We start from the raw sequence: 9,981 nt of genomic DNA on the forward strand, positions 1-9,981 counted from the left end.
TTTCTACTTTATAGGATTTTGGTGAGCAGTAAATGAAATGATACATCCACTTGCTACAAAGTAAAGGCTTAAGAAAGGCTAGCCTTTTTTATTAAGATTGTTATGAAGAAACATTAGTAAAGAGAGATTAGTAAATAATAAAATAATAAAATGAGATCTGCCAAGTTATGCAAGTTATTATAACGGTAGAATTTTAGTACTAGAGTCAGAAAGGAGCATAGAGATTAGTTAGCAAGATGAACCACCTTTTGTTTTTGTTCATCCTTACTTTTTGCACATAAGGAAACTGGGTTATGGGAGAACTTAAGCAACTTGTTTAATGCACACAAGCTTTTGAGAGCATGTGATGAGTAATATCTATCTATACATCCAACCAACCAACCATCCCACCATCCATCCATCCATCCATCATACATACATAATTAATTTGTATGTTTTGGGGAGGGGCATATTCATTTTCTTTCACTATGTAACAATTCACCAAATGCATAGTGTCTTAAAGCAATAACCATTTATTATCCCATAGTTTCTTAGGTCAGGAGCCCAGCTTGCTCTACTGGTTCTCAGCTTGGGGTCCCATTCTCAAGGTGTCTCAGGTGGCTGCAATCTCATCTGAGGCTCTGAGGAAGAATAGGCCTCCAAGCACATTGAGGTCACTGGTAGAATTCTGTTCCTTGAGATGCAGCACCGAGGGCCCCTTTACCTGGCTGTCCGTGGGGTTGTTCTGTCATGAGGGCCACTTATGGTTCCTTGTTGGGCACCTTCTCACATACCCTCCCACCTCATCTCAGCTGGCAGCGAGACACCTCCAGTTGAATCCCCTTCACTCTGTGAATGACTCCCTCTGTTACCAGCTGGAGAAAACTCTCTGGCCCACCAGTTAATGCTTAGGTTAGGCCCGCTCAGATAATCAACTTTTTGATTAACCAAAGGCAACTGGTTGGTAAACTTAATTACATCTGCAAGAATTCTTTTTGCCATTTAATGTCACAGAGTCACAGGAAGGATCTCACCATATCCATAGGACAAGGACCACAGGGGTCATAGAATTCTGTCTGCCACGAGGGGATATTTTCAGCAGTTCCTCTAACAATGGCAAATACATTTTTGCTTGGTTTTCAGTCCTGATTGTCTCCTGGCTTCCTGGTAGACCCTGAATACTTTGTATGTTTTCTAATAAATCTCTGGAGTAGATAGGTTCAGTGACCATGCCCATATTCTACTCAGAGTCCCTGCTGCAGAGAAGGTCACTGACTGATGGCTTTAGCTCTGACTCCTTCCCCGGCCTCATACAAAGCTTCGTTTTCCATGGGCTACTCCAGCCAATGACTGCTCAGCATAAAGCTATTTTGGCTCATCATTTGAGGACCCCCCTTCAGCCTGGTTGAAACTTTCTAGAACTGCATTGCATTCTGAGATTTTCATTTGAAACCCCCTTCTTCCCTCTCTCCCTCACAGGGCCCAGACCCACACTACGGTCTGATGGCTTTCCCCACCTCCTCCGGGCCACCTTGTTTTCCTCATAGGAATTTCCTACAATAAATCTCTTGCATATCTAATCCTGTCTTGGCATCCACTTGTTGGAAAACCCAAATCAATGCAGGTGATGTCAGAGATGTTCCAGGAAGCAGGTAGTAAGATGGGGTTCTGGGACTGGCTCGCTTACGACCTGGTAGCAAAGAGGATCTCATTCTGACTGGGTTGTGGGGCACAGATAGTCCCTGGCACAAGGTGGACTGCCATTGTGTTCCCTCTAAACTCATCTGTTGAAGCCCAATGTGACTGTATTTGAAGACAGAGCTCTTAGGAGGTAATCATAGTTAAATGAGGAAAAGGGTGGAATCCTAATCAGAAAGGATTGGTGGCCTTATAAAAAGAAAATGAGAGACAGTCTTTTTTTTTTTTTCCCCAGTAACTGACTGACATTCAGCCTGAGGCTCTTCAGTATTTCCTGTGAAAAGAGCTTTCTTCACTGAGAACAGACTGTACACTGGGGAAAGGGGATATTTTGAAGACATTTAGATACAGGGTCTGAGTCGACACTGCTACTGAGAGACCAAAAGCATCATCATGACCCTCTGTTACAGTGAAGGCCTAAGGGGGCAGGTACTGAATAATATCCTGGATAAAGTCTGGCCCACAGTGGCCCGCAGGCTCCATGGGCTCCCTCAGTGGTCATGTCCATAGGCTTTCCCTGGGCCGTTCCAGCCAACGGCTAAGCACAGCGGCCACACGGATGCAGTCCCATTTTTGCAAGATGTAAGACTCCTCTGATGGGCAACCATGGCTTCAGGATTCCTGGACAGCCTGTTGGAACTTTGGTCAGACCGCATGACAGATGAGGACAGCTCACTCACACTACCTTCTTCCCTGTCTCTTTCAGACAGGTCAGACCTGCACTGTGGTCTGATGGCTTTTCCAGTTCTACTTGCTCCCTCTCCATTTTCCCTCACTGGCCCTTTCCCCAATAAATATCTTGCACATCTAATCTCATTTTAGCATCTGCTTCTGGGAGAAGCCGAACACAATAGGATTTGTGGGCAGGGCCTTGTTTATGCACGTGGCTGAACATGCCGTTCAGTTGGAGTCTTGTTTTAGTTAACAGGTAGGTCACATCACTTGCTCCTTTAATTAAGATAAAGCAGCAGAGTGAAACGTGTTCATAAGCTGGCAGGGCTGTGGTTGCCCCGGGAGGTGATAAAATGCCACATTGTCCTCTGACATATTTGTGTGTCAGCAGCTTACTTAAAGGGGTTATGCCTGCTCTTTACTTATGTGGGTTTTGCCAAAGAAGGTCTCTCAATATCTGGGAACAACTCCTTATGGGACATTTCTTTTTGTCAAGATGCAACAAATCAAACACCTGTCCCAGGGACTCAGCATTGATCACTTTCCTTCTGAAGCAATTTGTAATCCTTCTCTCTCCTCCTGACAATGTAGCTCCAAGTGCTGAGTTCATAAACTAGTTTATAAAGAGATTGGCTCCATCCCTTACTCAAAGTGATTTCTCCAACTTCAAGATACAGAGCTGTTATTACCTAGGCTATGAGCTTGACTTTTACCAACTGTTGTGTTTTGTGAGAGCTATTGTATTGTTATTCTAGTTTCTAAAAATTTTTTTAAAAGGAACCACACATACATATAAAAAAAAAGAATTAAGAGAGCAAAGGGTTAAGAGAGGGAGGGTCTATAGAGTTGGAGTGGCATTCTGGTATTTTGGGAAGACACAGCTTCTGATACCAGCTCAGATGGCCACTGACCATGTGCCCTGTGGTGAGTTTTGTAATGCCTACGTACCTTCATATTCTCATCTGGAAAAGGGAATGATAATGCCACAAGAGTTGGGGGAAATAATTTATGTAGAAGCTCCATTTATGAAGGAACCCCAGCATAATAAAGGTGAGGGAGCAGGGCTTAACCACTGGAAACCAGGAGGCAAAAATCATGATGGCTGGCAAGGTCCCAGGGGCAGCCAAGGGGGCTTGACTTACAGGGAGTTAGTAGCAGGTGTTAAATAAATGGGAGCTAATATTTAAACTTGCATGAGTACTATGAGCCACAAATTTAGAAGTATAGACTTCTAAAGGGCAAGGCATTTGGGGTCCACCTTGCCAAGGATAGGCCTTGTCCCTGATAAGCACTTCATCCATATACTGAATGGATGAATAGATAGCAATGATGTTGAGATGAAATCTACCTGGCAACTCGGGAAGGGTAGAAGTGCAAGAATCTATCTTAGCCATTCTCTCCCTGAATCTGTGTTCTTCTTCCCAAAACATGAACGAAAGGAGGGAGGGATGGCTTTGAGAGGAAGCCATTTGCATGCTCAATTTCTCACTCACTTACCAAGCATTTTTGAGCCTCATCAAAGTGCCAGCCTCTGGGCTTGGTGACCAGAAGTGAAAATGGAAAAAGACTCTGGCCATGTCTTCAGAGAGCTATCAGTCCAGTCATGGAAGGACGCTATGGCAGGTCGCCATGGGGACCGACCGGAAGTAAGGAAGGGCGGGTGCGGAAGCCTCCGGAGAGGGGATGCCACTGGAGTCTGGTCTGCGAGTTAGCAAGGTGAAAACAGGCAGTTTAAACAGGGAGCATCACCCCGAAGGCTCAGGGTTGTGAAAGACCTTGTTGTGAGGACATTGGGGAATTTTTCGTAAGTTGTACAATAGTGAAAGTACAGAAAGAAAGCTGTCTCCCAAGTGAAGGAGATAGATGTTGCAGGAACAGCAGGTTGGGCACGATTATCACTTCTTTTCACCAACAAAATCTTAGGTAAAGTGCTTCACGTGGGAATGTGTCATGTGGTGTACAAGTTGGCACACCCATGTCTCCAAAGCAGTAAGCACTTGGCAGAGGCGAGCCAGTGTCTCTGACTGACTTTTAGGCACAGTCTGTCTCCAGAGAATCTCTTCCAGAACTGGAGTAGGGATGGATGAATGTCGACATCAGAATCTACCATCCGGTTCTCACAGCCACGGTTGGACAGATGGGCTCTATGGGGTTTGTTTCTCCACCGGGTTGTGGGTTACCTTCCCTGGTTGCCCAGCAGGAGGTATGTAAGAAATTGCTCGAAGAAGCTCTTGGGTTTCTCTGAGCAGTCTGCCTCATGCTCTCTTCTAGCTGTCAAGTAGATTCTTCCTCATAAAGGCGTCCATCCTTCATATGCCCCTTCTGGGCCACTCCAGGACGCTGATTTCTGCATTTCAGGACAACGTGTGCATGAGGGAGCCCCATTTTATTTCCCATCTTGCCCGCCATTGTGTTAAGAAAACATGAATGAATTCTCACTTGGTGTTTCGAGCCAGCCTAACTTCTCTGCTTCATTGTAGCAGTCTGCCCCTTCCCCACCTCATCCCGCAGACCCTCTTTGGCTGAGTATCTCTCTTTCTTCCTTAATACGTCCTCATCTCTGTTTCCTGGAGTCACTTTTATTTACCCTATAATCATTTTCTCTTCCATTTAATAAACTCTGCTTTATTTATTTTTTTCCCTATTCAGCGGGTAATGTGGCTTCAATGAGCTTTCTGTCATTTGCCTAAAAACTGTTATTAAGTTGTGTGGTAACAACATCACGTGCTTCATCCCACTGAGAAGGCTCCTGCTGGGTTCCAGGGGGCCTCCCCATTATCATCTCCCTATTTGTTCACACAGAGAGTAAGTGGTGGAGTTCGACCTCGCAAAGGCCAAAGAACACAAGCCTTACCTTGCTGCCTTCGTGCCTGATAGGAGCCCGCTGTGTGTGCCCGTTCTCATCTTTATCTGAGTCACAAGGAATCACTTGAAGCCCGTCCAGTCTGCTGGGCTCGAGTGGCTAGGCACTTTATTTTCCTGGCCACCTTGGGGGTGCCTTGGATAAAATGGCCAAGCCGACTGATCGAGAATCAGCATGCATTTCTTTTTCCTGCCACACTTTTGCCTGCAGTTGAATTACAGTCATACATCAACCTGTGGCCCCCATAGGCTCTCTGGCAGGCCCACTGTTGTGGCTCTTCGTCTTATTTCATGGATTAATTTCCCCTGAGAGTTTGCTTTTTAACATTTTAAAAGGTAAACTTTTTTCCCAATATCTAAAGCCATATGTGTGTGTCATATTAAAACTATAAAATGCAGATAATTAAAAAGGGAATAAAATGCACCCCTGAATCCCACCATCCAGAGATAACCACCTTGGTATTTTCTCGTATCTGTAGTTATAGACATACACACAAGGATGCATAATAGGCTGGTGTGTGTGTGTATGTTTGTGCGTGCATTATACACTTTTTAAAAACAAAATTAGAATCATATCATACATAAAATTTTGTAGTATGCTTCGCATGTCATGAACATCTTTTCATGCCAATGCATATTTATCTGGTTCAGTTTTAATAGCTGAACAGTACCTCATCATACTAATGTAGCATAATTTCCTTAACTGATTTGCTGTTCTTGGTTGTTTAGGTCCTTTTAAACTTTTTATGATATACATAAAAATGGACATAGCTAAAATCTTTATGCACAGCCTTATTTTTTCCTTAGCATAAATTCTTCCAAGTAGAATTATTGGAGCCAAACAAGGCATATTTGTGAGGCTTTTAAAACATCCTGCCAAACGATCCCCTCCAATCCCTGGATAAGTTGTGCCAGTATACACATTTTCCATTAGCTGGGGTGTGCCCATTTCTGCTCATCCTGAGATTTTTGAGTAGGTAAGAATTTTGTGGTCCTGGACAGACTTTCAGAAAGACAGATAGCAGGCATCTAGAATCTAGAAGTCTGAATCTAGCTCCATGTGATGGTGGGTAGGACACGACCTACAGTGTGGAGTTTGGAACCCCCAAAGAGTGCCTGGAACCCCACCAGCAGAACTATGCATTCTTCTAAACTTGTCCAGAATTTCCCATCTCATGTTGCCTTTCCCATTGCCTTCCTTTTGTCCTGACCGCCTTTATTTCTACTGTACGTACACCTTGTACTGGATTCTGTGCTCATCTCTTTTGGTCTCTGATTTTGTGTATGGAGATGCTGCTTCTCTAACCTGACTTAACTTCCCTAGGGAGAAGAATGTTTGAATTTCTTCTGTAAATTCCATCTTGCAAGGCATCTGATGACATATACAGTAGGTGATAAATATTTGCGGACTTAGCCGACTTTCAGGCCAGACCTGTAGCTATTGCTTAGTGGGTCTTTCTAGGGTGTTGCCTAAGTCATAGAAAAATAGCAGTGTGGAGGAGAGGAGTGCTTGCTTCTGATTTCCAGAAAATAAAACTACATATGGTGCTGGGGGATCCTTTTCCTAAGCCTTCAGAGAAATGCATCATGTTCTTTATTATCCTCTTAAGGAGTTATACAGCTTGCTATCTTCAAGCTGCGTTACATGGAAAATTGAATCTTAAATCAGCTTTGCCTCTTGTTGTCTCTCAGTTCCAGTCTCTTGATTTTATTTCCTGAGCTGGAATTCGTAGGAGGAAGGACACCTGCGCTGGCTGAGTGGAGACAATGGGCTGTTTACCACAGGGTTACTGATGCCCGAGGAAGGCTTGCCCTCCTCCCTACACTCTTTCCCACCCCATTGTACTCTTCCACAGCCTTTGGGCAGGTTACAGTGGAGGTGGAGGCAACGGCCCTTAACTTTAATGCTAACACACAGATCACCTGGGATTCTGTTCCACTAACTTCCCCCACCTTCTCTAATATTGAATTATCTTTCCATGTCTTTGAGTCTTGACATCACTGGGTTGGGTTGAGAGGATGGTGTTGAGTGATAATCAAAGACAGTGAAATTGGGATGGTGGTTATAATCTGATAGTAATTTGATATAGCAACAATAGTGTGAGTCACATATGGAGAGGGGGGCAGAGAGCATGGGGCATGGAGGCCACTCACACCCATACTTCCCTGACAGTGGCAATCTCCCATGTGAGGTGTGGGACTCTGTGGAGAAGTGGGTTCAGAGCAGAGAAAGGGAGGAGCATGGCAATCTCTCAGGTCAGGTTTTGGGATCAACATATTGACCAGGGTTTGTGATTTATTAGTTGGGAATAGCCACACTCAAGCGCTTAGCATTGATGGATATTTTTCTCATTACATTTCAAACATAGAAAATGGTCTTTTCTGAATGAGAAATCTGGGGCCATTTTAGTCATTAGTCATTTGAAACTTTCTCTCCTGGTGTTACAGAGAGAAAAAAATGACAAGAACTAAAACATGTTCCTTGCTCTGAATTGCTTATATAGAACAAAATGAAATGCTTAAGTTCAGTAACTCCATTAGTCTGGTGGTTTGCCTCTTTTTTTTTTTTTTTTTTTTTCTATTTCTGTTTTAGCAGCCTGTTGTATTCAGATCTTTTATTATGTAGGAACAAAAATAATTGAATGCATACTGTGCTGGGTACGTATGAGTATATATTAACTCTTCAGTGGGTTCCTGTGGCACTTATGAAATATAACTCCCTACCATGATTCAAGGAAGGGGCTCAATTAACATGTGATTATTAAGCTGAGTGGGCTCAAAGAATAAAATCTCAACTCCACATGAGTGGAGGCAGATATTCTGAAAATCCTGGGGAATTTCAGTGTTGATTTATCTTTGGGTGTGTCAGTGTCAGACACATATGCTTAGAATTCATTCTGCCAGGTGGCCTGGTTGCAACCTCAGCCTAATTTGAGGCTACTCTTAGCAGCCGAGTACGAATGGTTGAATGGTCTGCAGATAGCCATTGTCCTTGAAGGAAACCAGAATATGTTGCCCCAAAATATGTCACTTTGGCATAAGGATCATTTTGAGCTGAAGGCAATTGAGAAGAAGTAGATACAAGGAAAGCTCCCCACCTTCCCCCTATTCACCTGAAAGCAGGACATAACTTTTCAAGGGTGTCCCTCCTTCTTTCTCTACTAAGGAGGACAAAAGTTAATCATAAGAGACAATTTTAGCTCTGTATCAGCCTGGAGATGGCACCAGAGGAATCTACATCACAGAACTATGCTAACTAGCTTTTAACTACCATCAGTTTCCATTCTATTTAACTTACCATCGTTTACTACCCTTGGAAGTCCAATATCATTTTTCTCTCTCCTATCATTTCTCTATAAATGTATTCTTCTTTGTCGGAACTGCTATATAAGCCTGAATTCTAAGCCACTGCTTTGAGTTACTCATCTCTGAGTCTTCTCATGTGTTACATGTGCAATACACATGTCAAAACACCTGTCTGTTTTTCTCTTGAAAATCTGTTATTACAGATCCCCAACTGTAACTGTAGTAGTTTGTAGAAGTGATAGACACAGCTATTGCATCTGGACACCAGTGCCTACACTGGCTTTATTCATGTATCTTTTGAACAGGAAGAGGAAGTAGAAATTATTTCCTCACTTCACAAAAGGAAATTGAGGTTCAGAGAGGCTAAGGGACATATCTGAGACCACTCAAGATGCCATGCTGTAAAGTTTGAACCTGACGCTGCTATTTTGGCTTCATATACTAGTTAGTTTTCTCTTTATTCTGGGACAACATAGGAAGTTGGTGAATGGCAAGTTTTAGGGGCCAGGTCTATTTACCAAGGGCTCATGCACAAATATGATGAAGATGTATGTCAGCTTGTCTGAGGTACAAATTGCTCTCTGTGAAAGGGGCTTGAAATTATTAAAATCTCAGAGAATATCCACAAATGAAATTGCCTTTGAAACACACACACACATACTCATCACCTTTTTTTTTTTTTTTTTAAGATTTTATTTATTTATTTGAGAGAGAGTGAGAGAGAGAAAGAGCACAAGAGGGGGGAGCGGGAGAGGGAGAAGCAGACTCCCTGCTGAGCAGGTAGCCTGATGCGGGACTCGATCCCGGGACTCCAGGATCATGACCTGAGCCGAAGGCAGTCGCTTAACCAACTGAGCCACCCAGGCGCCCTACTCATCACTTCTTAAAGGCACAATAAAAACAAACAACTTAAGCATCAAAGCTTATTTTAATTATTTTTGATAGAAATGTTTATAAAATGAGGTGAGATTCATTCTTCCTGCCTTCTTAAACAGATTATATGAAATTAAGTCTTCTACTTTGTGATGGCAGGAATTGTGTGTATTTTGTTCATGTTACTTCCTCAGCACTGAGTTCTGTGTCTAGCACAGAGTAGGTATTCTAGAAACATTTGTTGAATGAATCAATGAATAAATTAAAAAAGAAATCTAGATAGAACATAACAAAATTTAAAGAAGCAAGCATATTTTGGGTGATGATCTCATTTTTTTTTTTATTCTTATGTTAATCCCCATACATTACATCATTAGTTTTAGATGTAGTGTTCCATGATTCATTGTTTGTTCATAACACCCAGTGCTCCATGCAGATTGTGCCCTCCTCAATACCCACCACCAGGCTAACCCATCCTCCCACCCCCCTCCCCTCTAGAACCCTCAGTTTGTTTTTCAGAGTCCATCGTCTCTCATGGTTCGTCTACCCCTCCGATTTCCCCTGCTTCATTCTTCCCCTCCCGCTACCTTC

This window comes from Leptonychotes weddellii, chromosome 9, assembly GCF_054177405.1.
Source record: "Leptonychotes weddellii isolate Sample4059 chromosome 9, ASM5417740v2, whole genome shotgun sequence".
Lineage (NCBI taxonomy): Eukaryota > Metazoa > Chordata > Mammalia > Carnivora > Phocidae > Leptonychotes > Leptonychotes weddellii.